The sequence below is a fragment of the Sapajus apella genome, unplaced genomic scaffold (assembly GCF_009761245.1).
Source record: "Sapajus apella isolate SASKATOON/1434 unplaced genomic scaffold, GSC_monkey_1.0 scaffold164, whole genome shotgun sequence".
NCBI classification, from domain to species: Eukaryota; Metazoa; Chordata; class Mammalia; order Primates; family Cebidae; genus Sapajus; species Sapajus apella.
In genome coordinates, this window is record NW_022437104.1 from 1,644,335 (window position 1) to 1,671,943 (window position 27,609).

The 27,609-nt window shown below is 40.0% G+C and overlaps 1 long non-coding RNA gene and 1 pseudogene across 1 annotated transcript; both read left to right on the forward strand.

Moving 5' to 3' along the window:
* Positions 1-122: 122 nt before the first annotated feature.
* Positions 123-27,609, forward strand: LOC116542176. The gene is made up of 2 exons (XR_004265114.1): positions 123-3,064; positions 26,884-27,609. It is a non-coding gene; the product is annotated as an uncharacterized LOC116542176 (long non-coding RNA).
* On the forward strand, positions 14,878-15,056 carry LOC116542241 (annotated as a pseudogene).

Below are 27,609 nucleotides of genomic sequence, written 5' to 3' on the forward strand. Positions count from 1 at the left end.
CTCTTTTTTTTTTTTTTTTTTTTTTTTTTTTATTAAGACAGGGTTTCACCATATTGGTCAGGCTGGTCTTGAACTCCCGACCTCAGGTGATCCGCCCGCCTAGGCCTCCAAAGTGCTTGGATTACAGGTGTGAGCCACAATGCCCGGCCTTTTTTTTTTTTTTTTTTAAGCTCTCTCTTCATTCTCTTGTCCTTTCAGGAGTCTGATGACATTAATGTTATATATTATTCTCTCTTGCTATAGTTCCACAGGTTGCTGAGGCTCTGTTCATTTTTCTGAGTCTATTTTGTCTCTGTTTCTCTGATGGGATAATTCTGCTGTTCAGTGTTTGAGTTCCCTGGGTTTTTTCCTCTGTCCCCTCCATTTTTCTGTTGAGAACATTCACTGAATTTTAAAATTTTGATCAACGTGTTTTTCCATTCTAAAATTTCCATTTTTTTCTTCATGTCTTTTATTTATTTGTAGAGGCTTTATATTTCTTTGATGAGACTTCCTGTTTTTTCGTTTGTTTCAAGCACATTCATAATTGCTTGTTCAAGCAATTTTATCATGGCTAATTTAAAATCTTAGATAATTAAAAAATCTCTGTCATCTTGATGTTGGCATCTAGTGGTTGTTTTTTGCATTCAGTTTGAATTATTTCTGGTTCTTGTTATGATGAGTACTTTTTTATTAAAATCTGGACATTTTGGGAATTAGGTTATGAGACTCTAGATTTTATTCTTATCTGCTTTATCTGGATTCCTGTGACACTGCTCTGCTGGGTGAAGTGGGTGGGGATGCTTTGCCTCATGACTGCCAGGTGTGAGTAGAAATCTAGGTTCTTCACTTAGCCTTCCATGACACCCAAGGGGAGGCTCTTATTATTGCTGGGCAAGGAGGGGACATCTGTCTCCCTACTTAGGCTTTCACTTATACCTCTCTAGTAGGGAGACGTTGGATTTCCTTGTTATTGCTACCCACATGTGAAATGATGTGGTCACTTTAGAAAACAGTTGGGCAGTTCTTCAAAAAGAGGTACTGTAAGTCCCAGCAATGCCACTACTAGGTATAAGCCCAAGAAAAATAAAAACGTATGTCCAGACAATAATTTGTACACCAGTGTTTGTACCAGCATTATTTATTTAGCTAAAAAATGAAACAATTTAGTCTGTCAACTGAAGAATGGACAAACCAAATGTATATCCATACAATGGAATATTATTCAGCAGTAATAGGAAATGAGGTATTGATCATGCTACGACATGGATGAACCTTGAAACATTAAGCTAAGTGAAAGAAGGCAGTCACAGAGGACTAAATATTGTGTGATTCCATTTATATGAAATGTCCAGAAGAGGTAAATATATGGGGACATAAAATAGATTCATAGCTGTCTAGAACTGGGGGGTGAGTTGTGGGCATATGTGAAATGACTGCTAATGGTATGGAGTTTTTTGGGGCTCATGAAAGTGTTTTAAAATTAATTGTGATAGTGGTTATACAAACTTGTAAATATACTAAAAACCAATAATGTGTACACTTTAAATGGGTGAATTATGTGCTATGTGATTTATATTTCTATAAGAGTTTACAAACAAGTAAAGAAAACTCAGAGAACTTAACATCTTGTATTTCCTGAGGTTCCAACATCTCTCGCCCGTATGCTTGTTTCTCTCCACCTTTCAGAGCCCTCTTGTCTTTGTTTATGTATAATATCTAGGGTTTTTAGTGGATAAATAGAGAAAATTGCATTTAATTTATCTTGTCCTGTTAGCAGAAGTCATTTGTTTTCAAAATTACCTTTTAACTTTTATTTTTCAAATTAGCTTATAATTTTTTTTGTCCTATAAACTTTAACACACATATAGATGGGTTAACACATATATGTTAATCCTGGTTACCATAACCAGGATACAGAACAGTACTATTAACCCGCAAACTGCTGTGTGCTATTCCTCTGTAGTCATAACCTTTCCTTATTTCTAAATTCTGACAATACTGGTCTGTTTTCTGTTACTATATAAATGGAATTATAAAAAGAATAAGTGATTTTTGGGAATAGCTTTGTTTGTTCAGTGTAGTGCCTTTGAGATTCATTGAAGTTGGTCTGTGTATCAGTAATTTGTTTCTTTTTCTTCTGGATTAGTACTCCATTATATGGGTGTACATACCACAGGTTGTCTATACATTCAGTCATTAAAGGATATTTGCGTTGTTTCCATTTTTGATGATGAGGAATGGAGTTTTCAAAAACATTTGTGTACAGGATTTTCATTTACATAGTTTTAATTTCTCTAGGGTAAATACTTGGTATGGGATTTCTGGGTCATATGTTAAGTATATGTTTAACTTTATAAGGAACTGCCAAACTGTGTTCCAGAGCAGTTCTACCATTTTGCATAGCTGCCAGCAAGGTTTGAGAGTTCTAGCTCTCTTGCATCCTCACCAGCACTTGATATTGTATTTTTAAATTTTAGGTATTGTCATAGTATGTGGCAGTAGTTATTGTACTTTTAGCTTCTATTTCTGTAATGGCTAATTATGGTGAATATCTTTTCATGTGCTTATTTGCCACACTATATCCTTTTTGGGCAAGTGTCTGCTTGAGTCTTTTGTCCATATTTAAATTGGATTATTTGTTTTTGTATTATTGATTTTTGTGGATTCTGTCTACAAGTTTTTTGTTGAATATGTGATTTGCAAATATTATTTCTCATTTGGTAGTTTATCTTCTTCTTTCAGCAGTGATTTTCTAAGAGCAAAGGTTTTATAATTTGAGGAATTCCAATTTATCAATTGCATCTTACTTAGATTGTGCCTTTTTGTCTAATAACTCTTTTTTTGTGTTTTTTTTTTTTACTTTTTTTTTTTTTTTGTCTACTAACTCTTTACTTATGCCCTTGCCATAAAGATTTTCTTCCATGTCGTCTTCTTCTTCTTCTTTTTTTCTTTGAAACAGTGTCTCACTTACTCTGTAGCCCAAGCTGGAGTGAGCTGGTATAATCTTGGCTCACTGCAAACTCTTGTCTCCTGGGTTCAAGCGATTCTCTTGCCTCAGCCTCCTGAGGAGCTGGGATTACAGGTGTGCACCACCATGCCCAGGTAATTTTTGTATTTTTAGTAAAGTTGAGGCTTCACCAGGTTGTTGGCCAGGCTGATCTTGAACTGCTGACCTTAAGTGATCTGCCTGCCTTGGCCTTCCAAAGTTTTGGGATTACAGGCATGAGCCTGTGCTCCCAGCCCATAAATTCTCTTTATCAAGTTGAAGAAATCCTCTTCTGTTTCTGTTTACTGAGTGTGTGTGGGGGGGGTGTTTTTTTCTTTTTTTTGAGACAAGAGCCTTGCTCTGTTGCTGAGGCTGGAGTGCCGTGGTGCGATCTCAGCTTACTGCAACCTCCGCTTCCCCAGTTCAAGTGATTCTCCTGCCTCGGCCTCCCAAGTAGCTGGGATCACAGGCGCCCAGCACCATGCCAGGCTAATTTTTGTACTTTTTAGTAGAGACGGGTTTTGTCATGTTGGCCAGGCTGGTCTTGAACTCCTGACCTCAAGTGATCCACCTGCCTCGGCCTCCCAAATTGCTGGGATTACAGGCGTGAGCCACCACGCCCAACCTTGAGTGTTGTTGTTTTTTTTTAAAGTCATGAATGGATGTTGAACTTTTTCAGTTGATTCTCTGCATCAATTGATACAATAATTTGTGTTTTTAAAATTTAATCTGTTTCATATGGTGCGTTACATTTTTTATTGAACCAGTTCTGCATTCCCGAGACGTTTGTCATTTGCTTGTGAAGTTTTATTCTTTTTATATATTGCTAAATGTAATTAAGGAGAGATGGGAGAATTGCTGGAGTGATGTGTGGATGAAGTAAAAGGGGGTGGGATCAGGTGTCCAAGTAGAAAGGTGGGCCTTAGGAGCAGCAACCTATAATCCACAGTAATAGGATTGGCATATGTGTGAGTAGGTGGGCAAATACGGTGAGAGACTGTGGGAGTTTTCTTCCGATGGCTTCTATTTTTGATGTCTTGACCAGTCTAACCTGAGCATAGGAAAGGTAGAAGAGGATGCCAAGAGTGCCAGGTCTAGGAAGGTTTAACACAATGATTGGGGGATCTACCATTCTCCAGTGAGCCTTGGTGAGTCACTGAATATTCTGGAGTAGAGGAGTGGGATATGATTAAAGCTGAAATTCAGACTTGATTCGGTAGATAGGATAGATAAGAAGGGGAAAAGTGGCAGGTGGACCGTAACCTCAGTTGGGAATGATGGGACCTAAACTAGGCTGCAAAAATGGAGATAAGAAGTTTTTATTGGCAAGCTAGAATCGAATGGAATTGGCAGCTGTATGGCTGAGGTAGCAAAGAGAATATGCTGTATTTTTTCATTTATTTATTCACTTATTCTAGAAATATTAAGAGATTGGCAGTGGTGCATTGGGGATCAGGGCCTGAGTGACAGCTGCAGAGTGGGCTGGCAGCCTGGCAGGCTTTGTGACCCAAGCAAAGAAAATAGCAGTGAGTGGTGGCCCTGGAGGATTGGGGCCTGATTGAGGGAGGGAGCAAAGCAGGGTGGCAGCCCACTTGGCTCAGGAGATTGGTTACATACAACGGGGTTGAAAAAACAGGAAAATATTTTGAGGATAATAAAATCTATGTTTCTCATTGTCAGAGAAGGGAGTTAAAAATATGGAAAGGGTCATAACTAGAATTAACTCTGGTATATAATATAGGAATTGGAAACAGTGTGAGCTCATGGTTTTCTATATGTAGAAATATAGATATAAATTAATATAAATATGAAGATATATGTGTATACAGAATACACACATATGTGTATCTGTAAACTATCTACTTACCTACATATTATCTATCTGTTTTCTAGCTCTATCTGGAAGCAGCAACACCCTAGTAGCAATGAACGTATCTAGTGCCCAGATCTTGACTTCTCAATACCATTCTCCACTAAAAGGAACCAAAGATCATTGGAAAAATGGCTCATTCTAAGGCTAGCACAGAAAAATACAAAATGAGCCTTGTGGTGGACAGACTCACAATCTCTAAAGCACCTCTTCCATGATACCTGCCTCCTGGTACCATGATACCACCCTCACTTTTTAGTGCAAACAGGACCCACAACTTGTTTCTAATAGAATATGACAACAGTGATGGGATGTCACTCCTACCATTAGGTTATATTATGTAAAACTCTTTCTTGCTAGGATGGAGACTCTAGAGGCTTTTCTGGGTTTGATGAAATAAGTGGCCATGTTGGAAAAGCCTGTGTGACAAGGTACTTCAGGTAGTCTCTGCAGGTGGCTTTTAGGAACTGCAGGAGGCCTCTCCTTGCTAACAGCCAAGAGCCAGCAAGAAGCCAGGGTCCTCAGTCCTACTGACACAAAAAAACTAAGCCTGCCTAGGATCTTAGAAAGCTTGGAAGTAGATTCTTTCCACTCATGCCTCCAGGTGATAAGGCAGCTTGGCTGACATCTTGATTTCAACCTTGCTAAAGCCTAAGTAGAAGACTCAGATAAACTGTTCCTGGACTTGGCTGGGTGCAGTGGCACACGCCTGTAATCCCTGTACTTTGGGAGGCCGAGGCAGGTGGATCACGAGATCAGGAGTTCAAGACCAGCCTGGCCAACATGGTGAAACCCCGTCTCTATTAAAAACAAAACAAAACAAAACAAAACAAAAAACTGTTCCTGGAATTCTGACCTACAGAAATTGTGAGTATATTAAGTGCGTAGTATTTTAAGCTGCTAATTTTGTGGTAATTAATGTGCTATGCGACAATAATAATATAAGCCTAGAACATCTTGCTCTGCCAGAAAGTGAGAAGGAACTCAAATAACTGTAAGCTATGACAAAAGGATCCTGAAGTAAATTTGAAGGTGCTCTCACTAGACATATCTGGGATAATATGAGATTCAAAATAAATAATAGTATAAATATATTTATATTAATATATTAATAATATAACATTAATATAGTTAATATATTAAGGTAATATAAATAAAATGGGAAATAATGAGTTCACATTCATATAAATAAATAACCAGTAAATCAATGGAAAGAAGAGAAAGCTCTTCCTTGCTACTATAAGGACAACTAATTAGTGTAAAAGAAATAATACAATTGAAAATATCTATTTTGTAACCATCATAATAATAGTTAATTCAGGCAGAAACATCAATAATTGCTAAAACAAGGGTGAAAGTGGGATGATAAATGAATATTTGCATAGCTTCGAATTGTCTTTCCACAAACAAATTAATTAGGTAAAAGAATAAATTTATAGTGGAAAATCTGGCAGACACCACCAAGAAATCAAGCTTAACATTATCAGCAGTTGGACATATTGCCATATGTACTTCCTGATATGATGCACCGTGAAGCGAACAACATCACTTCCATAGTATTCCTGCCAAACATGCTTAACCTGCATCTAATCATGAGGAAGCATTAGACAAATGTTAACATTTTGCCCTTTTGCCATTATTGCAATAGTTGGTGAAACTTGAATGTACTCTCTGAGTGAAGAATACATGGGAGTCTCTGTATTTATCTTGCAGTTTTCCCTCTGTAAGTTTAAAATTGTTTCCAAATAAAAAATTTTAAAAGGGGCGAGGAGTGGTGGCTCACATCTGTAAATCTAGCACTTTGGGAGGCCAAGGGAGGCAGATCTGTTGAGCCCAGGATTTCGAGGCCTGGGCAACATGGCGAAACTCTGTCTCTACTAAAGATACAAAAATTAGCCAGGTGTGGTGGCGTATGCCTGTAGTCCCAGCTACTTGGGAGGTTGAGGTGGGACGATCACCTGAATCTGGGGAGGTCAAGGCTGCAAGTGAGCTGTGATTGTATCACTGTACCCCAGCCTGGGTGACAGAGTGAGACCACCTTTCAAAAAAACAAACAGAAGAAGAAATATAAAAAGGAAATATGTGCCAGGCACTGTCCCAGTTAGTAGAATAATTCTGGCAACAAAAACAGACAAAAATTCCTGCTCTCATGGGTTTTACATTTTAGTGGGAGGAAGTAAAGACTAAATAAATCATTATATTGTAGTGTGGGTAAGAAAAAACATCTAAAAAATTATTGTATCAAGTCAGTTGGGAATAAGTGCTATGATTAATAAACCAGAGGAAGAGCATAAGAGAGTGACTCTAGGATCTAGCTATGTGGACTGGTAGGCACTCTATTTAAATTAGGCTAGTCAGCAGAGGTCTCTTTAAGAGGTGATGCTTGAGTGGAGAACTAAAAGATAAAGATTCAGTTATAAAAAGGTCTGGGGAAAGAGCACTCCAGGCATAGGGGCCAGCAAGTTCGAAGGACCCGAAGTGAGAATGAGCTTGGAATTTTTAGGAGTTCCCCGAAAAGCCAGTGAAATGGTAGGATAATAGATTAGGCATGGCAGAAGGTAGACCAGTTGTGCAGGGGTGTGTGTGTGTGTGTGTGTGTGTGTGTGTGTGTGTGAGTGTGACAGTATGTTGGGATTATGAAGGTAATTTAACATTGACTCCAACTTTTTAAAGCTATATAGTATGAACAGCAGAACTCTGAAATTTGACTTCTGGGTTCAAATCCAGTTTCTTCTACCAGCCATGTGACTCTAAGAAAATGCCTTAACCTTCCTGTGCCTCAGTTCCCTCATTTGTAAATGAGAACTAATAATAGCTCCAATCTAAATAGTTTACTTTGAGAGTTAAACAGATGGGTGCATGTAAAATGCTCAGGACAGTGTCCAGCATGCCATCCCAATATATGTTAGAAATTATCTTAGTTGATTTGGCCTGGGCTGATTCACTGCCTGGTTGGTGTGTGTGTGGCAGGATCCCAGGACGTATAGCTTGTCTGACTGTATGTGTCTGGCGGGGGGAACAGAGGAGCCCAGGCCTAAGAAATGTGACCCTGCACAGTGAGGGATGAGGGCTACTTCCTGCTCATTCCTACGTCCTACCAAAACCACGTCCTGTGAAAGGGATTCTAGCAGGTGTGACCTATTGAATAAAACAGGAAACCATGAATTCACATTTACATAAATGAATATACAGTCAAAGTCCCTAATTGATTCCTAATTCTATTTTTTATACTTAACCTATAGACCCAAATTCAACTCATGTTTGAACTCTTCTAGATAAAAGCCACTCCTAATCTCTGTCCCATATACAAATGAAGTCCTGACCCATTGTCCACCAACCAAATCCTGACCACTTCTCCAATCCGAGGTCTGTTGCTGGCTCCAAATCTGGCCTAGCTCTGCCTTTCACTCCCAGAGGCCCAAACTTGGCCCCATCTTCAGCCCCCACCTTCACTTAATCTGTTATTGGCCTTGACTCAGGCCCCATCACAGCTCCAGTCTCAGTCTTGGTGCTATACTAGATAAGTGTGCTGATCTTAGAAACATTTCTTATGAGGCGCTCAGATTCCTGCCTTTCATTCCTAACGTTTTGTAGGGGAACCATAGTGTTGGCGTGAATGAAATTAGCTTGGGTGATGAGAGATGCTACTCCCATAATTTATTCAGGCCTGTTCTTTCACTTACTTATTATTAACCCTCAGTGTGCTATTCCTTTTTGCGTTTGCTCGTGTTCTCTTCAACTGCAATGCCTCCTCTGCTCCTCATCACCTCCCCAAATCCTTTAATGATCAGCTCTTGATACTATACACAGGTATTGATCGACTTACGACCTATGCAACTTACGACCATTCGACTTTATGACCACAATCGCTAGCCACGACTGCCCCGCGTCTGGCAGTGCAAACGTTGCCCAGCTGGGCGTACGACAGTGCGGACCAGCTTCTGGCAGCACTACCATCTCCGCGTGCATATAGCCTACTCAACTTACGACCAAATCGTGTTACGACCGGTCTTTTGGAACCAATTGTGGTCGTAAGTCGAGCACTAGCTGTATAGTGATACCATACTTCCCTTAGGACTTGCTTCTGGGCCAGTGGATTCTATACTCATGCCTTTTGGACTTGCACTTTGTTTTGCATCCTGATTTTTGGTGGGAAATTTCTGTATAGGAGGGGCTTATCATTGGCATTCTAGGTGAATTGGGTCTTCAAACTACATTTGCACAGCACTTTACCAGAAATTGAGGAAACAAATTTTCTAAATCAAATAATTTCAGGTGGGCTTCCATTTTGGGTTGCATGATAACCTGAATGACCTTCCTGATTTAAACAACTAAAATTTTTAATAGAATGTAAAGAAAATTGGATAGTTAAAATGCTGTATTGAACTACGATTAGATTAAGAAGCAGATAAATCCTCAAAACAAGGTAGAGTGTATTCATACAATGAGATACTACTGAGAATTAAAAGAGGACAAATGATGAAAATATGCTATAACATGGATGCATCCTAGTGCTAGGTGAAAGAAGGCAGGCACAGACGAGTATATAGTATATGATTCCATCTAAATGAACTTTAAGAACAAGCAAAACTAACCTATGATATTAGAAGTCAAGGTAGTATGAAAACAGACTAAAACAGAAGAAAAAGCAAAAAAAGAAGTCAAGAGAGTGTCTACACTTAGGGAATAGGACTGAGAAGGGGCATGAGGGAAACTTGTGATAGAAATGTTCTCTCTCTCTCTTTTTAAAAGACAGGGTCTCAGCCTGCTGCCTGGAGTGCAGTGGTTTGATCATAGCTCACTGTAAGCTGAAACTCCTAGGCTCTAGCAACTCTCCCATCTCAGCCTCTCAAGTAGCTGGGACTACAGGTGTGTGCTACTATGCCAGGTCATTTTTTTTTTTTTTGAGGCAGAACCTCACTCTTGTTGCCCAGGATGGAATGCAGTGGTGTAATCTCAGCTCACTGCAGCCTCTGCCTCCCAGGCTTAAGCGATCCTCCCACTTCAGCCTCCCAGGTAGCTGGGACTTCAGGTGCATGCCACCATGCCTGGCTAATTTTTATACTTTTTGTAGAGATAGGGTTTTGCTTTGTTGCCCAGGCTGGTCTCAAACTCCTGGGCTCAAGTGATTCTCTGGCCTTGGCTTCCTAAAGTGCTGGGATTATAGGCATAAGTCACTGTGCCTAACTGTTCTATGTATCTTGTTCTTAGTGATGAAGATATCTATATATTTGCAAATTCATACAGCTGTTGTTATTTGTGCTTGGAGCCTACCCAAAGTGGGAAATCTAATAGGAGACCCACTAAGCAGAAAAAGATGAAATACCTAAAGACTGCACCGTAGTGTAAGGGTAAAGGAGAAATAAACCCTGCCAAGCAGAAGGACAGAAAGAAAACTCGCTCACTTTGACTTCCTTGCTGAATTGAAAGAAAAAAATTCCCTGTAGCAGCAACAGGCACACCTAGACCCAGATCTTAGATTTTAAGTATCACTTCTGACTAAAAAGGAACTCAGAATCCCTTGGAGTAATAGCTGATTCCAGGGCTGGATCAGGGAAGTTATAAGGCTGGAACATCTTGTAGTGTCAGAAAGTAAGGAAATGTTCTCCAGATGATAGGGGCATGTCACGAGGACATGGGAGTCACCTTGAAGGAGTTTGCACTGGCCAGATCTGAGGCAATTTAATCATCATAATAAGTAAAAATGTTAACAGATTATAACCATTGAATAAAATAGGAATCTATGAGTCTGTTCCAATAAATAAGTAAATAAAGGCAAGTATTCAATAGTCACATGTAGCTGGTGGCTACCTTATTGAATAACACAGCTCGAGAGAATCTGTCACCTATTTACATGAGGGATCATGTACAAAAATGCCTATTGTGGTGGGTGATGAACAATGAGAACACGTAGACTCAGGGAGAGGAGCATCACACACTGGCGGCCAGTTGGTGGGGGAGGCTAGGGGAGGAACACCGAGGGGTGGGGAGAGTGGGGAGGGATAACATGGGGAGAAATGCCGGATATAGATGAAGGGGGAATGGAGGCAGCAAACAACCTGGTTATGTATGCACCTATACAGCAACCCTGCATGACCTGCACATGTACCCCAAAACCTAAAGTACAATAAAAAAAAATGCTTATTGTAACATCATTTGTAATAGAAAAGTAGAAGCAATATAAAAGTCCATCAGAAGTAGAATGACTAAATAGTGTATTTAAACAATGAAGCACATATAGCAGTGAAATGAATAATTTACCGTTACATGGGCCAACGTGGATGAATCTCAGAAACATGATGTTAACTGAAAAAGCAAGTCATGGCCAGGTGCGGTGGCTGATGCCTGTAATCCCAGCACTATGGGAGGCCGAGGTGGGTGGATCATGAGGTCAGGAGATCGAGACCATCCTGGCTTACACAGTGAAACCCCATCTGTACTAGTACAAAAAATTAACTGGGCATGGTGGCACATGCCTGTAGTCCCAGCTACTTGGGAGGCTGAGGCAAGAGAATCACTTGAACCTGGGAGGCGGAGGTTACAGTAAGTCAAGATCGTGCCACTGCACTCCAGCCTGGGTGACAGAGCGAGACTCTATTTAAAAAAAAATGAATAAATAAATAAAAATTAAAAAAATAAATAATAAAAGCAAATCATAAAAGAAAACAAAATAATCTTTTATATAAAATTAAACAGGTAAAACAAATATAAGGATACAAACATAGCTAACAAATAGAAGCAAGAAACTACAAAATTTAGGGTAGTGGTTATTTTTGCATAGAGGGAGTGCTGTGTGTATTGGGGAGGGCTTCTAGGATAATATGATGTTGAGTACCTGGGTAGTCATGTCATTCTTTTTTTCCCGACACTATCCATGTGGAGATACATGTCATTATTTTAATTTCCTTTATATGTATGACACTTTAGGTTTTTAATTTAAAATTTTTTATTGAGATGGAATTTACATAACTAAATTTATAAATATACATTTATAAATGTATAACAAATTTATAAATAAAACTAACAATTTCATTTATTATTTTTTACTTTTCCTTACATTATTGGGGTATAGGTGATATTTGCTTACATGAGTAAGTTGTTTAATGGTGATTTGTGAGCCTCTGGTGCACCCATCGTCTGAGCAGTATACACTGCACCATATTTGTAGTCTTTTATCCCTCATCCCCCTCTTACTCTTCCCCGCAAGTCCCCAAAGTCCATTGTATCATTCTTATGCCTTTGCATCCTCACAGCTTAGCTCCCACATATCAGTGAGAACATAGGGTGTTTGGTTTTCCATTCCTGAGTTACTTCACTTAGAATAATAGTCTCCAATCTCATCCAGGTCACTGCAAATGCTATTAATTCATTCCTTTTTATGGCTGTGTAGTATTCCATCATATATACATATACCACAGTTTATCCAGTCATTGATTGATGGGCATTTGGGTTGGTTCCACGATTTTGCAGTTGTGAATTGTGCTATAAACATGCATGTGCAAGCATCTTTTTCAAATAATGACTTCGTTTCCTCTGGGTAGATACCCAGTAGTGGCATTGTAGATCAAGTGGTAGTTCTACTTTTAGTTCTTTAACGAATCTCCACAGTGTTTTCCATAGTGGCTGTGCTAGTTAACTTTCCACCAGCAGTGTAGAAGTGATCCCGGTTCACCGCATCCACACCAACACCTACTGTTTTTTCATATTTTGATTATGGCCATTCTTGCAGGAGTAAGGCGGTATCACATTGTGCTTTTGATTTGCATTTCTCTGATCATTAGTGATGTTGAGCATTTTTTCATATGTTTGTTGGCCATTTGATATTTTCTTTTGAGAATTGTCAATTCATGTCCTTAGTCCACTTTTTGATGGGATTGTTTTTTTCTTATTGATTTATTTGAGTTTGTTGTAGATTCTGGGTATTAGTCCTTTGTCAGTTGCATACCTTGTGAAGATTTTCTCCCACTCTGTGGGTTCTCTGTTTACTCTGCTGACTCTTCCCCAAAGCTCTTTAGTTTAATTAGGTCCCAGCTATTCATCTCTGTTTGTATTGCATTTGCTTTTGGGTTCTTGGTCATGAAATCCTTGCCTAAGCCAGTGTCTAGAAGGGTTTTTCCAATGTTATCGTCTAGAATTTTTATAGTTTCACGTCTTAGGTTTAAGTCTTTATCCATCTTAAGTTGATTTTTTTTATAAGGTGAGAGATGAGGATCCAGTTTCATTCTCCTACATGTGGCTAGCCAATTATCCCAGCGCTATTTGTTGAATAGGATGTCCTTTCCCCGCTTGCTGTTTTTGTTTGCTTTGTCAAAGATCGGTTGGCTGTAAGTATTTGGGTTTATTTCTGGGTTCTCTATCTTGTTCCATTGGTCTATGGTCCTATTTTTATACTAGTACCATGCTGTGTTGGTGACTGTGGCCTTATAGTATAGTTTAAAATCAGGTGGTGTGCTGCCTCCAGAATTTTTTATTTATTTATTTATTTTTGCTTAGTCTTGCTTTGGCTATGCAGGCTCTTTTTTGGTTTCATATAAATGTTAGAATTGTTTTTTCTAATTCTGTGTGGAATGATGGTGATATTTTGATGGGGATTGCATTGAATTTGTAGATTGCTTTTGGCAGTATGGTCATTTTCACAATATTGATTCTACCCAACCATAAGCATGGGATGTGTTTCCATTTGTTTATGTTGTCTGTGATTTCTTTCAGCAGTGTTTCGTAGTTTTCCTTGTAGATGTCTTTCAACTCCTTGGTCAGGTATATTCCTAAGTATTTTATTTTTGCAGCTATTGTAAAAGGGGTTGAGTTCTTGATTTGATTCTCTTCATGGTCGCTGTTGGTGCAGAGCTATTGATTTGTGTACATTACTTTTGTATCCAGAAAATTTGCTGAATTTTAAATCAGTTCTAGGAGCTTTCTGGAGGACTCCTTGGGGTTTTCAAGGCAAACAATCATGTTGTCAGCAAACAGTGACAGTTTGACTTCCCCTTTACCGATTTAGATGCCCTTTATTTCTTTTTCTTGTCTGATTGTTCTGGCTAGGACTTCCAGTGCTATGTTGAAGAGGTGTGGTGAGAGGGGGCGTCATTGTCATCTTCCAGTTCTCAGAGGGAAGGCTTTCAACTTTTCCCCATTCAGTATTATGTTGGCTGTGGGTTTGTCATAAGATGGCTTTTATTACACTAAGATATGTCCTTTGTATGCTAATTTTGCTGCGAGTTTTAATCATAAAGAGATGCTGGATTTTGTCAAATGCTTTTTCTACATCTATTAAGTTGATCGTGTGATTTTTGTTTTTAATTTTGTTTATGTGGTGTATCACATTTATTGACTTGTGTATGTTAAACCATCTCTGCATTCCTGGTATGAAACCCACTTGATCATGCTGGATTATCTTTTTGATATGTTGTTGAATTCTGTTAGCTAATAATTTGTTAAGGATTTTAGCGTCCATGTTCATCAAGGATATTGGTCTGTAGTTTTCGTTTTTGGTTATGTCCTTTCCTGGTTTTGGTATTATGGTGATGCTAGCTTTATAAAATGAATTAGGGAGAGTTCCTTCTTTCTGTATCTTGTGGAATAGTGTCAAAGGGATTGGTACCACTTCTTCTTTGAATGTCTGGTACAATTCTGCTGTGAATGTGTCTGGTCCTGTACTTTTTTTTGTTGTTGGTAATTTTAAAATTACCATTTCAACCTTGCTACTTGTTATTGGTCTGTTCAGGGTACCTGATTCTTCCTGATTTAAGCTAGGAGGGTTGTATTTTTCCAGGAATTTATCCACCTCTTCTAGGTTTTCTAATTTATGTGCATAAAGGTGTTCATAGTATCCTTGAATGATCTTTTGAATTTCAGTGGTGTCAGTTGTAATGTCTCCTGTTTCATTTCTTAAGAGTGAGGTTACTTGGGTTTTCTCTCTTCTCTTCTTGGTTAATCTTGTTAATAGTCTATCAATTTTATTTATCTTTTCAAAGAACCAGATTTTTGTTTCATTTATCTTTTGTATTTTTTTTTTGTTTGTTTCAATTTCATTTAGTTAAGCTTTGTGCAGTGGCAGTATCGTAGCCAATGAGGTTTATCCAAGGCGTGATTATTGCAAATTGAAAACGTTTCCCAATTTCATTTAGCTCTGCCCTGATCTTGGTAATGTCCTTTCTTCTGCTGGGTTTGGGTTTGGTTTATTCTTGTTTCTCTAGTTCCTTTAGCTGTGAACTTAGAACGTCAGTTTGTGCTCTTTCAGTCTTTTTGATGTAGGCACTTAGGGCTATGAAGTTTTCTCTTAGCACTGCCTTTGCTGGATCCCCGAGGTTTTGATAGGTTGTGTCATTATTCTCTCAGTTCAAAGAATTTTTAAATTTCCATCTTGATTTCGTTTTTGACCCAATGCTCATTCAGGAGCAGCTTAATTTTCATTTCTTTGTATGGTTCTGAAGTTTCCTTTTGGAGTTGATTTCCAGTTTCATTCCACTGTGGTCTGAGAGAATGCTTGATATAATTTCAATTTTCTTAAATTTATTGAGGCTCGTTTTATGGCCTATTATATGCTCTATCTTGCAGAAAGTTCCTTGCACTGTTGAAGAGAATGTGTATTCTGTGGTTGTTGGATAAAATGTTCTGTATGTATCTGTTAAGTCCATTTGTTTCAAGGTGTAGTTTAAATCTATTGTTTCCTTGTTGACTTTCTGTCTTGATGACCTGCCTAGTGCTGTTAGTGAAGTACTGAAGTCATCCACTATTATTGTGTTGTCATCTATCTCATTTCTTAGGTCTATTAGTAATTGTTTTATAAATGTGGGAGCTCCAGTGTGAGGTGTGTATATGTTTAGGATTGTGATATTTTCCTGTTGGACAAGAACTGTTACCATTATATAATGTCCCTCTTTGTCTTTTTTAACTGCTGTTGCTTTAAAATTTGTTTTGTCTGATATAATAATAGCTACCCCTGCTTGCTTTTGGTGTTCATTTGCATGAAATGCCTTTTCCCACCCCCTTACTTTTTAAGTTTATGTTAGTTCTTATGTGTTAGGTTGAGTCTCTTGAAAACAGCAGATAGTTGGTTGGTGAGTTCTTATCCATTCTGGTTCTGTATCTTTTAAGTGGAGCATTTAGGCCATTTACATTCCATGTTAGTATTGAAATGTGAGGTACTGTTACTTTCATCATGCTTTTTGTTTCCCGTATACTTTTTTTTTCTTTTTAAAATGTATTTTTTGTTTTATAGGTCCTGTGTGATTTATGCTTTAAGGAAGTTCTCCTTTGATGTGTTTCCAGGATTTGTTTCAAGATTTAGAGCTCTTTTTTAACAATTCTTGTAGTGGTGGCTTGGTAATGGTGAATTCTGTCAGCATTTGTTTGTCTGAAAATGACTGTATCTTTCCTTCATATATGACGCTTAGTTTCACTGGATACAAAATTGTTGGCTGAGAATTGTTTTGTTTGAGGAGGCTGAAGACAGGGCCCCAATACCTTCTAGCTTGTAGGGTTTCTGCTGAGAAATCTGTTAATCTGATAGGTTTTCTGTTATAGGTTACCTGGTGCTTCTGTCTCTCAGCTCTTAAGATTCTTTCCTTTGTCTTAACTTTGGATAACCTGATGACAGTGTGCCTAGGAGAAGATCTTTTTGTGATGAATTTTCCAGGTGTTCTTTGTGCTTCTTGTAGATGGATGTCTAGGTCTTTAGCAAGGCTGGGGAAGTTTTCCTTGATTATTCCCCTGAATGTGTTTTCTAAGCTTTTACAATTCTCTTCTTCCTCAGGAACACTGATTAGTCTTAAATTTGGTCATTTGACATAATCCCAGACTTCTTGGAGACTTTGTTCATATATCCTTATTCTTTTTTCTTTGTCTTTGTTGGGTTTCTCTTACTTATTCAATTCTATTGCTGAGACTTTCCAGAGCAGTTTACATTTCTAAAATTGTATCTAAAGTTTCCTGAATTTTTGATTGTTTTTTCTTTAAGCTATCTAGTTCCTTGAATGTTTCTAACTTTACTTGTTGTATCATGTTTTGGATGTCCTTGCATTGGACTTTGTCTTTCTGTGGTCCCTCCCTGATTAGCTTAATAACTAACCTCCTGAATTCTTTTTCAGGTAAATCAGGGATTTCTTCTTGGTTTGGGTCCATTGCTGGTGAACTAGTGTGATTTTCTTGGGGGCGTTGAAGAGCCTTGTTGTGTCATATTACCAGGGTAGGTTTTCTGGTTCCTTCTCATTTGCGTAGGCTCTGTCAGAGGAAGTATCTAGGGCTGAAGGCTGTTGTTCAGATTGTTTTGTCTCATGTGGTGTTCCCTTGATGTAGTAGTCTCCCACTTTTCCTATGGATGTGGCTTCCTGTGAGCCAAACTGCAGTGATTGTTGTCTCTCTTCTGGGTCTAGCCACCCAGCGAGTCTACCTGGTTCCAGGCTGGTGCCGGGGGTTGTCTGTACAAAGTCCTGTGATGTGAACCTGAACTGTCTATGGGTCTCTCAGCCGTTGATACTGGTGCCTGTTCCGGTGGAGGTGATGGCAGTGGGGTGCAATAGACTCCATGAGGGTTCTTAGCTTTGTTGGTTTAATGCTCTATTTTTGTGCTGGTTGACCTCCTGTCAGGAGGTGGCGCTTTCAAGAAAGCATCAGCTGTAGTAATATAGAGAGGGACCAGTGGTGGGCAGGGCCCTAGAACTCCCAAGATTATATGCCCTTTGTCTTCCACTACTAGGGTGGATAGGGAAGGACCATCAAGTGGGAGTGGGGCTAGGTATATCTCAGCTCAGACTCTCCTTGGGTGGGTCTTGCTGTGGCTGCTGTGGGAGATGGGGTGAGATTCCCGGGTCACTGGAGTTATGGACCTAGGAGAATCATGGCTGTCTCTGCTGTGTCATGCAAGTTGTCAGGGAAGTAGGGGAAAGATGGCAGTCACAGGCCTCACCCAGCTCCCATGCAAACAAAAGGCCCATCTCGCTCCCATCATGCCCCGCACAACAGCCCCAAGTCTGTTTCCAGGCAGAGGACAAGACAGGCTTGAAAACTTGCCCAGGGCTACCCACCTTCCAGCTGTGAAAGAAAAGGGCTTGATTCTTCCCCCGCCTGTGGAGTCTACACACCAAATTTGCACCCTCCTTCTGGTCAGGAGGCTTCTTGCCCATTCAAACTGTTACAGAGTTAAACTAGAGATGTCCTTCTCCCTGTGGAGTTTTATCCCCTGCTCCTCTGGTCACCCTTCCAATAGATCCCTGTGGTGCCAGGCAGGAAGGGTCTGCTAGGAGACTCAGCGAGCTCCCTGGGCCTTTCTGCTGCTTCTTCTACCCCTATATTTCACTTGGCTCTCTAAATTGATTCAGCTCCAGGTAAATTCAGAAGCTTCTCCTGCAAACAGAACTTCAGCTCCTCCAGTGGAAGCATGTGTTCAGAAGAGGAGGGTCTCCCTTTCCTACTTCTGCAGTTGGGGCACTCACAGTATTTGGGGTGTCTCTTGGGTTCTGAAGGAGTAGTCTGCTTCCTTCAGAGGGTCTGCAGGTCCTCTTGGGATTGCTGGTTTGTTCTTACAGTTGATCTGGAGCTAAAATTCACAATGTGAGCTTCCACAAGCTCCTCTGTCCAGAGCTTCAATCTAATCCTGCCTTCCATCCGCCATGATTGTCAAACTCCTAAAAACTGACCAGGTAAAAGTGACCTATTCAGTGGCATTACTGTGCAACCACTGTATCTAGTTTCACAACATACTCATCACCCCAAAAGAAAACCCTATTTCCATCAAGAAATTGATTCCCATTCCCCACTTCCCCAGCATCTAGAAACTACCAATCTACATTCATTTTCTATGCATTTATCTATTCTGAATACCTCATATTAAATAGAATCATTAAATATGTGACCTTTTTTGTCTAGGTTCTTTCACTTAGCATAATGATTTTGTGGTTCATCCATGTTGTGGCATGTATCAGTTTTTCATGGCTGAATAATATTTCATTGCATGTGTATACCACAATTTGTTTCTCCGTTTATTTGTTGATGGACATTTGGGCTGTTTCCACCTTCTGGCTGTTGTGAATAGTGTTGCTATGAACATACATGTACATATATTTGAGTACTAGTTTTCATTTCTTTTGGGTAAATACCTAGGAGTGGAATTGCTGGGTCTTATGGCAACTCCATGTTTAACTTTTAGGGTAACTGTCTGTAAGGCCTTTTAGGCTGACTGATGGCCCCATGAATGCCATGTTAACGTCTGTGACCTGCAGGGACACTCCAGTTGAGTTCCTAGAAAATCTAAAGTAACTGGAAGACCATGAAAAGAGAAAGAAATGATCAACTCCTGCAGTGCCTACTTAATTTTAAGACATTCTCTGTTGTTCCTTATTCCCTCTCCAACTGATAAGGCCATCAGACTTTGTAACTGACACAGTTGGGCCGGCTTTAGCTCAGCAGTTACTTTGACAATGCTTTCTATGGTGAAGACATGGTTAACTTACAACCTCCTCCCAGCTTGCAAAAGTCTTCCCTACAATGTAACTTTCCACTGCCCGCTCCAAACCTATGAAACCAACTCCTATCCCACCACCCTTTGCTGACGCCCTTTTCAGCCTCAGCCCACCTGCACCCAGGTGAGTAAACAACCATGTTGCTCACACAAAGCCTGTTTGGGGGTCTCTTCATTTAGAGTGCGCATTTTAACACTGTCAAACTGTTTTTCATATCACCTTATATATGTACTTTACAATAAAATAAATTAAAAAACCCAATAAGGCTGGAGATGTTAATGTGGTTAACTAGAGACTAAGTCTTCCCCTTTATCTCTACTAAGTATTTCCACCTCTGCTTTTCATCCAGTCTGTGCATTTCCTTTACCTTGGAAAATAGATGAAGGGAATTTTCCCGGAAGCCAGTACTTTCCTTTTCTTTTTCTTTCTTTTTTTTTTTTTTTTGAGACAGCCTCGCTCTGTTACCCAGGCTGGAGTACAGTGGTGTGACCTTGGCTCACTGCAACCTCTGCCTCCCAGGTTCAAGCGATTCTCCTGCCTCAGCCTCCCGAGTAGCTAGGATTATAGGCATGTGCCACCATGACCAGAAGCCAGTACTTCTTAAAGCCAGTACTTCTTAAAGCCAGTACAGCTTTCCCAGGGGAAAGCTGTGCCAATAGCTTTTCTGAAACCTGGGAAATATAATTGAAAAAGTAAAATATTTCCAGTAAGCATTTGTATGTGCCAGGCAGACTGTTAGCTGTTTCATGGATGTCATCACTTTGAAGCTTACTCAACTCTCCTGTGATTTTAATATTATCATGGCTTCAGTTTGTCTGTCTTGTTGTATCTAGCACAGGGGTGGAGGAACTCATTGAATGATATGGCTGGATAGGCAAGAGGTGGTGAATAAGAGGTTCAGTGTCCTCTGGGCACAGTGAGAAGACCTGGCAAGGGCAGTGCCCGCCATATGGGCGCCACAAACAGGCTACGGAAAGGGTTCTCCTTCAAACTGATATTCTTTAAATATTTGTTCAGCATTTATTTGGCAGGAGAAAGGAAAAACCGATTTTTTCTTTAATAAAAATTGCATACTTTTCTGGATGTTCAAAATAAGGAACATATTATATGCACCAAACTTAGCATATTTTAACTTCTTTGGAATTGCCTTTCATTTCACGGTTTTTCCATTGCTTGTAATTGGAGTGCGTTAGTCACTCACACTCACTAAGGGGAAAAGTAACTGCCCATGGATAGAGACAGGAAGTCTTGTTTAAATATATTTGAAAGGTCTTTTGGTAGAATGGTTTCTACTTTTAAGTAGCTTTTGTTCCCACTTTAGTTTTTTTTCCCCCTGAACCTAGCAACTCCTTAGGCACATTAAAATATTTTTATTTTGATGAGAAACTAGATGACTTGCTGTAGACAGCCTTACCTTGTGCACCATTCAGTTTTAGGCTTTGAGAGTAAGCTGCTGACCCTGGCTCTTACTCCCCAAGTCAGCTGGATGGCGTTAGCCTTAGGGCCTAGGGGGGTATGAGTGTGCACAATTACAAAAATATTCCAAAAATAGTATGAGCTTATAAGGGGTTTGTTACTATTGTGCTTATTTCCAAGTCAGGAAGCAGTTAACTTCAGTAGAGGGGTGGGGCCAATTTTTGCTTCACCAGTTAGTTGAGAGGTTTCTTATGGAAATCTGAATTAATTAGCATAGGTTTAATTCCTTGATATTGTTTCTTTTTGTGTAGTGGGAATCAACTGGCTAACTGGTCCACTACTTAAACTGGCTTGTCATTTGTGTGGGCAAAGGAAAAGGTTATTCTTAACCAAGAAGAAGGCTGTTTTTTAGATCTCAAATCCATGTGCAAAGAATCTGGGGAAAGAGAAAACCTTTCCACTTGTGCCTGGATCCCATCCTCTTCTGTTTCTTTAGCTGCTTCACCAATTATCCGTTTCTTTTCAGAAGCTGCAACCTATCTATCTCTGTTGGCAAGCTTCTATTAGCATTGGAAGATGTTCAGTATTTTTCCTTTGCAAAAAGGAAACCCACATCCCTTTGGCTAGTTCCCCATGTCCTTTCTCCTTTACACAAAACAATTTCTTGAATGAGTTGTCCACACTTGTATTTCCTCACCCTTTACCCACTCATCAACCTACTGTGATTTGGCTTTTCCCTCTGCTCTTCTACTATAATTGGATCTACCACCATCAACCAACTATCTCTTACTTGTTAAATTCAGTGGCTTTTAGCTATGTTTTCTCTCTCCTTAATTTGTCATCACATTTATCTCTGTTGACAATTCCACTCCCCCCCGCCCCCCGCCCCCCCGACCCTGCCAGAAGCTTACTCTGGCTTTCAGAAACTTCTCTGATTGCTGGGGACTGAATGTATCCCCACTGCCCCCAAATTCATATGTTGAAACCTAACCTCCAAGGTGATGGAATTGAGAGGTGGAGCCTTTGGGAGGTGATTAAATCATGAGACCTCATAAATGGGATTAGTATCTTTATTAAAGAGGCCTGAGGGATTTTGTTTGCCCCTTTCACTGTGTGAGAACACAGCTAGAAATCACAATCTATGGGGAATGAGGCCCCACCAGATACTGAAATTGCCGGCACTTGGATCTTGGACTTCTACACCTTCAGAGCTGTAAGAAATACATTTCTGTTATTTATAAGCTATCCAGCTTATGGTATTTTGTTGTAGCAGCCCAAACAGACTAAGACACTGGTTCTCCCACTACTCCAATGGGTCTCTTTCAGTCTTCTTCATGGGTCCTTAGTCTCTTTTATATATTCTTTTCCTTCCTATTCTCTAAATTTGAGTACTTTAAAAAATTTTAGGCTGGGTGCAGTGGCTCATGCCTGTAATCCCAGCACTTTGGGAGGACGAGGTGGGTGGATCACAAGGTCAGGAGTTCGAGACCAGCCTGACCAACATCGTGAAACCCCGTCTCTACTAGAAATACAAGATTAGCTGGGCGTGGTGGTGCCTACCTGTAATCTCAGCTACTCAGGAGGCTGAGGCAGTAGAATCGCTTGAACCCAGGAGGCGGAGGTTGCCATCGTGCCATTGCATTCCAGCCTGGGTGACAGTGAGACTCTGTCTCAAAAAAAAAAAAAAAAAAATTAGCTCTCAATTTAAAAATCTTATTAGTTCCCCCTGCTTTCCCATGCTGGTGAGGCCACATGTAGGAGCTGGCTTCAGTTATCCTCTGTATGCTGATGGCTCCTAGATCTTTTTCTCTTGCTCATTCCTCCCTCTGGAGCTCTAGACATTTGTATATGACGGCCTCCTGATTATCTGCTCCTGGCCGTCTTGCAAGTATCTGAAACTCAACATATATTAAACTCTACTTATCATCTTCATCCCCCTAGTCCTTCTAAACTTGCTGTTCCTCCTGACTTTCCCAAGTCAGCAAATAGCCCCTTTATCTGCTCAGTTATCCAAACAAAAGCTTGAGCATCAGCCTAGACTCAGCCTTTTCCTTTCAAGTCTTATTCTCTTTTTTCCACAGATCCATGTTCTAGGTGATGTGGTAATCTTGCCTCTAGTCATTTTCCCTACAATAAGATTGATCTTCTTGGAGCCTAGTTCTGATCACATGACTCCCATGCTCAAGAATAAGCACTAGATCAGAATAGAAAAATGAATAAAGAACACAAATAGGCAATTCCCAGAAGAAACACAAGTGGACTGGACTGGACATGATGGCCCATGCTTGTAATCCCAGCACACTGAGAGGCTGAGGCAGAAGGATCTCTGCAGCCCAGGAGTTGGAGACCAGGCTGGGCAACGTAGCGAGATGCCATCTCCATGAAAAAATAAAAAAAATTGCCAAGCATGGTGGCATACACCTGTCGTTCCAGCTAATTGGGAGGCCGAGGCAGGAGGAGGATCCCCTGAGCCCAGGAGTTCAAGTCCATAGTGAGCTACGATTGTGCCATTGCACTCCAGCCTGGGTGGCAGAGTGAGACCCTGTTTTAAAAAAAAAAAAAACCACAAATGGCCAATAAATATCTAGGAAGGGGCTCAATCTCACTTATAATTACAATACAAATTGCAGCACCATGATACCAGTTTTCACTTGCCAGATTTGCTAAAACCTAGGATTTTAGTGAGGGGAAATGGACATCCGTACACAGATGGTGGGAGTGTAAACTGGCAGAACATTTTGGAGGCAATTTGGCAGCAGGTATCAAAATATTAAGTTTGCACACCCTTTGATGCACTTTTAGATTTTATTCTACAGAAATACAGGAGTATATATATACAAATATATTTATTACATTATTGGAAACAATCTAAATGTCTGTCAACAATGAAATTATTAAGTAAGTAATGGTATATACAGTATACATATAAAGGATTACTAAGCTGCCTCTAAAAAGAATAAAGTATCTGTATAACATGACATGGAAAGATGATGACAATTTATTTTATTTATTTATTTTTTGAGACGGAGCCTTGCTCTTTCACCCAGGCTGGAGTGCAGTGGTTCAAGTGATTCTCCTGCCTCAACCTCCCGAGTAGCTGGGATTACAGGCATGTGCCGCCACACCTGGCTATTTTTTTTTTTTTTTTTGTATTTTTAGTAGAGACGGGGTTTCACTATATTGGCCAGGCTGGTCTCAAACTCCTGACCTTGTGCTCCACCTACCTTGGCCTCCCAAAGTGCTGGGATTACAGGCATGAGCCACCACGCCCAGCCGATGACAAAAAGAGAAAGTTTCACAACTGTGTTAATCTCATTTCTGTAAAGAAATTATTTTTTGTGTATATATAAAAACTTTTGAAAATATAGGTACAAACATTAATTGTGGGAGTAGGAGTTACAGGAGTAGGGAGGAAAGAGGCGTATACATTCTGTTTTACACAATTTTTAATTTTTTTTTTAATTTTGAGAGACAAGGTCTTACTATATTGCCCTGGCTTGTCTTGAACTCTTGGGCTCAAGCAATCCTCTTGCCTCAACCTTCCAAAATGCTGGGATTACAGGATTACAGGTGTGAGCCACTGTGCTCAGCCTGATTTACACAATTCTATACCCTCAACTGAGGATGCTTTGTTTCCTGAGGTAGAAATAATGATATGGGGATGAAGTTCAATGGGAAACAGGTCTAGGGATATGGATGTTACCTGGTGCCGATTATAATCTGGGAAGTCCACAGAAAAACTGAGGCAGACATTAGCATTGCTAGAGGATGATGCAGGTTATAGTGAACCAGGCACTGGTACAAAGATGTTAGATTTTTTGGGGTGCTGTTGGCTAGCAGAAACAGAAAACCCCTAACATAGCTGGCTTTAGCAATAAGGACATTATCTCACAAAACAAGAAATCCGAGGCAGTGCAGCTTCAGGGCTAATGAATTTTGAGGCTTACTGAGGCCATTAAGGTCCCAGGTTGTTTCCACTTGGCTATTTGAAATGTGTCTGCCTGTTTTATTTATTTATTTATTTTTATTTTTGTGGGTACATTGTAGGTGTATATACTAATGGGGTAGATAAAATTTGTTGATACAGGCATGCAATGTGTATTAATCACATAATGGAAAATGGGGTATCCATCCATTCACGCATTTATCCTTTGTGTTACAAACAATCCAATTACACTCTTTTGGTTATTTAATTTTTTAATTATATATATATATATATATATATATATATTATTGCATTTTAGGTTCTGGGTACATGTAAAGAACATGCAGGATTGTTGCATGGGTACATATATGGCAATGTGGTTTTCTGCCTCCATCTCCATCACCTATATCTGGCATTTCTTCCCATGTTATCCCTCCCCAACTCCCTACCCGCCACTGTCCCTCCCCTAATCCACCCCCACAGACCTCAGTGTGTGATGCTCCCCTCCCTGTGTCCATGTGTTCTCATTGTTCAACACCTGCCTATGAGTGAGAACATGTGGTGCTTGATTCTCTATTCCTTTGTCAGTTTTCACTCTTGTTGCCCAGGCTGGAGTGCAATGGCACAATCTCAGCTCAATTCATTCAGGAGGTTCAGGCAATTCTACCTCAGCCACCCGAGTAGCTGGGATTACAGGCATGCGCCACAACATCCAGCTAATTTTTTGTATTTTTAGTAGAGACAGGGTTTCACCATGTTAACCAGGCTGGTTTCGAACTCCTGACCTCAGCTGATCCACCCGCCTTGACCTCCCAAAGTGCTGAGATTACAGGTGTGAGCCCTCACGCCTGGCTGCCTTAGTTAAAATGTACAATTAGATGATTATTGACTATAGTCACCCTGGTGTGCTATCAAATGCTAGATCTTATGCATTCTTTCTATTTTTATTTTGTACCCATTAACTATCCCCACTTCTCTCTCACCCCCCAGCCCTATTACCCTTCCCAGCTTCTGGTAACCATCATTCTACTCTATATCTCCATGGGTTCAATTTAAAAATTTTTTAGCTTCCACAAATAAGTGAGAACATGTAATGTTCGTTTTTCTGTGCCTAACTTATTTCACTTAACATAATGGCCTTCAGTTCCATTCATGTTGTTGCAAATGGCTGGATCTCATTCTTTTTTATGGTTGAATAGTACTCCATTGTGTATATGTACCACATTTTCTTTATCCATTCATCTGTTGATGGACACTTAGGCTGCTTCCAAATCTTAGCTATTATGAACAGGGCTTGTTAGTTTTTTCTTGTAAATCTGTTTTAGTTCTTTGTAAATTCTGGATATCAGCCCTTTGTCAGATGGGTAAACTGCAAAAATTTTTTCCCATTCTGTTGGTTGCCGATTCACTCTAATGACTGTTTCTTTTGCTGTGAAGAAGCTGTGGAGTTTGATCAGGTCCCATTTGTCTATTTTGGCTTTTGTTGTCAATGCTTTTGGTGTTTTAGTCATGAAGTCCTTGCCTACACCTATGTCCTGAATGGTTTTGCCTAGATTTTCTTCTAGGGTTTTTATGGTGTTAGGTCTTATGTTTAAGTCTTTAATCCATCTGGAGTTAATTTTAGTGTAAGGTGTCAGGAAGGGGTCTGGTTTCTGCTTTCTGCACATGGCTAGCCAGTTTTCCCAACACCATTTATTGAACAGGGAATCCTTTCCCCATTGCTTGTTTTGTCTGGTTTGACACATGGACACAGGGAGGGGAGCACTACACACTGGGGTCAGTTGGGGGGAAATAGGGGAGGGACGGTGGGGGGTGGGGAGCTGGGGAGAGATAGCAAGGGGAGAAATGCCAGATGTAGGTGATGGGGAGGAAGGCAGCAAATCACACTGCCACGTGTGTACCTATGAAACAATTTTGCATGTTCTTCACATGTACCCCAAAACCTAAAATGCAATAAAATAAATAAATGGGAAAAAAAAATGAACAGAGCTGCAACACACATGGGAGTGCAGATATCTCTTCCTTATACTGATTTCCTTTTTTTGAATATATACCCAGCAGCAGGATTGCTGGATCCTATGGTAGCTCCGTTTAGTTTTTAAAGGAACTTCCAAACTGTTCTCCATATTGGTTGTACTAGTTTACAGTCCCGTCAACAGCGTGTGAGTTTCGCTTTTCTCCTTATCCTCTCCAGCATTTGTTATTGCCTGTCTTTTGGTTAAAAGCCTGTCTGCCTTTTTTGTAGGTGAGCTTCCTCATGGTTTCACAATGGCTGTCACAGTTCCAGACAACACATGAAGAAAGCTGTGTCCAAGGGCATAAAGTGGACCTTCCTTTTTCTATGTTTCTTTTAAAGATCAAGAAAGATTTTTCTGGCAGAAAAACTTTATTAGTCAAAGTCCTGGCAGGAAACAGATAGCTACACAGTGGCAGATTATCTTTTTCATAAATGGCTGCAGCAGTCTCTCTCATCCCATATACTTTTCTATAGTGAGATCTTACCATTCCCCCATTAAGAGGTGAAGTCAAATTCTCCTCTCTTTGAATATGAGTGGGCTTGTGAATTTATCGGTCATTAGTATATAGCAGAAATGATGGCTGTGTGACCTTTTAGGCTAAGTCATATGAAATGATGCACCTTTTGCCTGATTAGTTGGAACACTCACACTTGTAACCCTGAGCTGCCATTAAGAAGTCCAACTGAGACAGCAATGCTGTAGAGACCAAATGTAGAAACTCTGGTCAACAGCTCAGTTGAGCTCTTAACTGACAAGCAGTATTGACTGTAAGCCATTTGAGTGCGCCATCTTGGACATCCGGTACAGTTAAGTTTTCAGATGACTGCAGCCCAAGCTGACATCTGACTACAACTCCAAGGAAGACCCAAAGAGAACATTTTCCACCTGAGCCCTTCCCAAATTCCTGACTCAAAAATTGTGAGAAAAATAAACTTGTTGTTTTAAGCCACTAA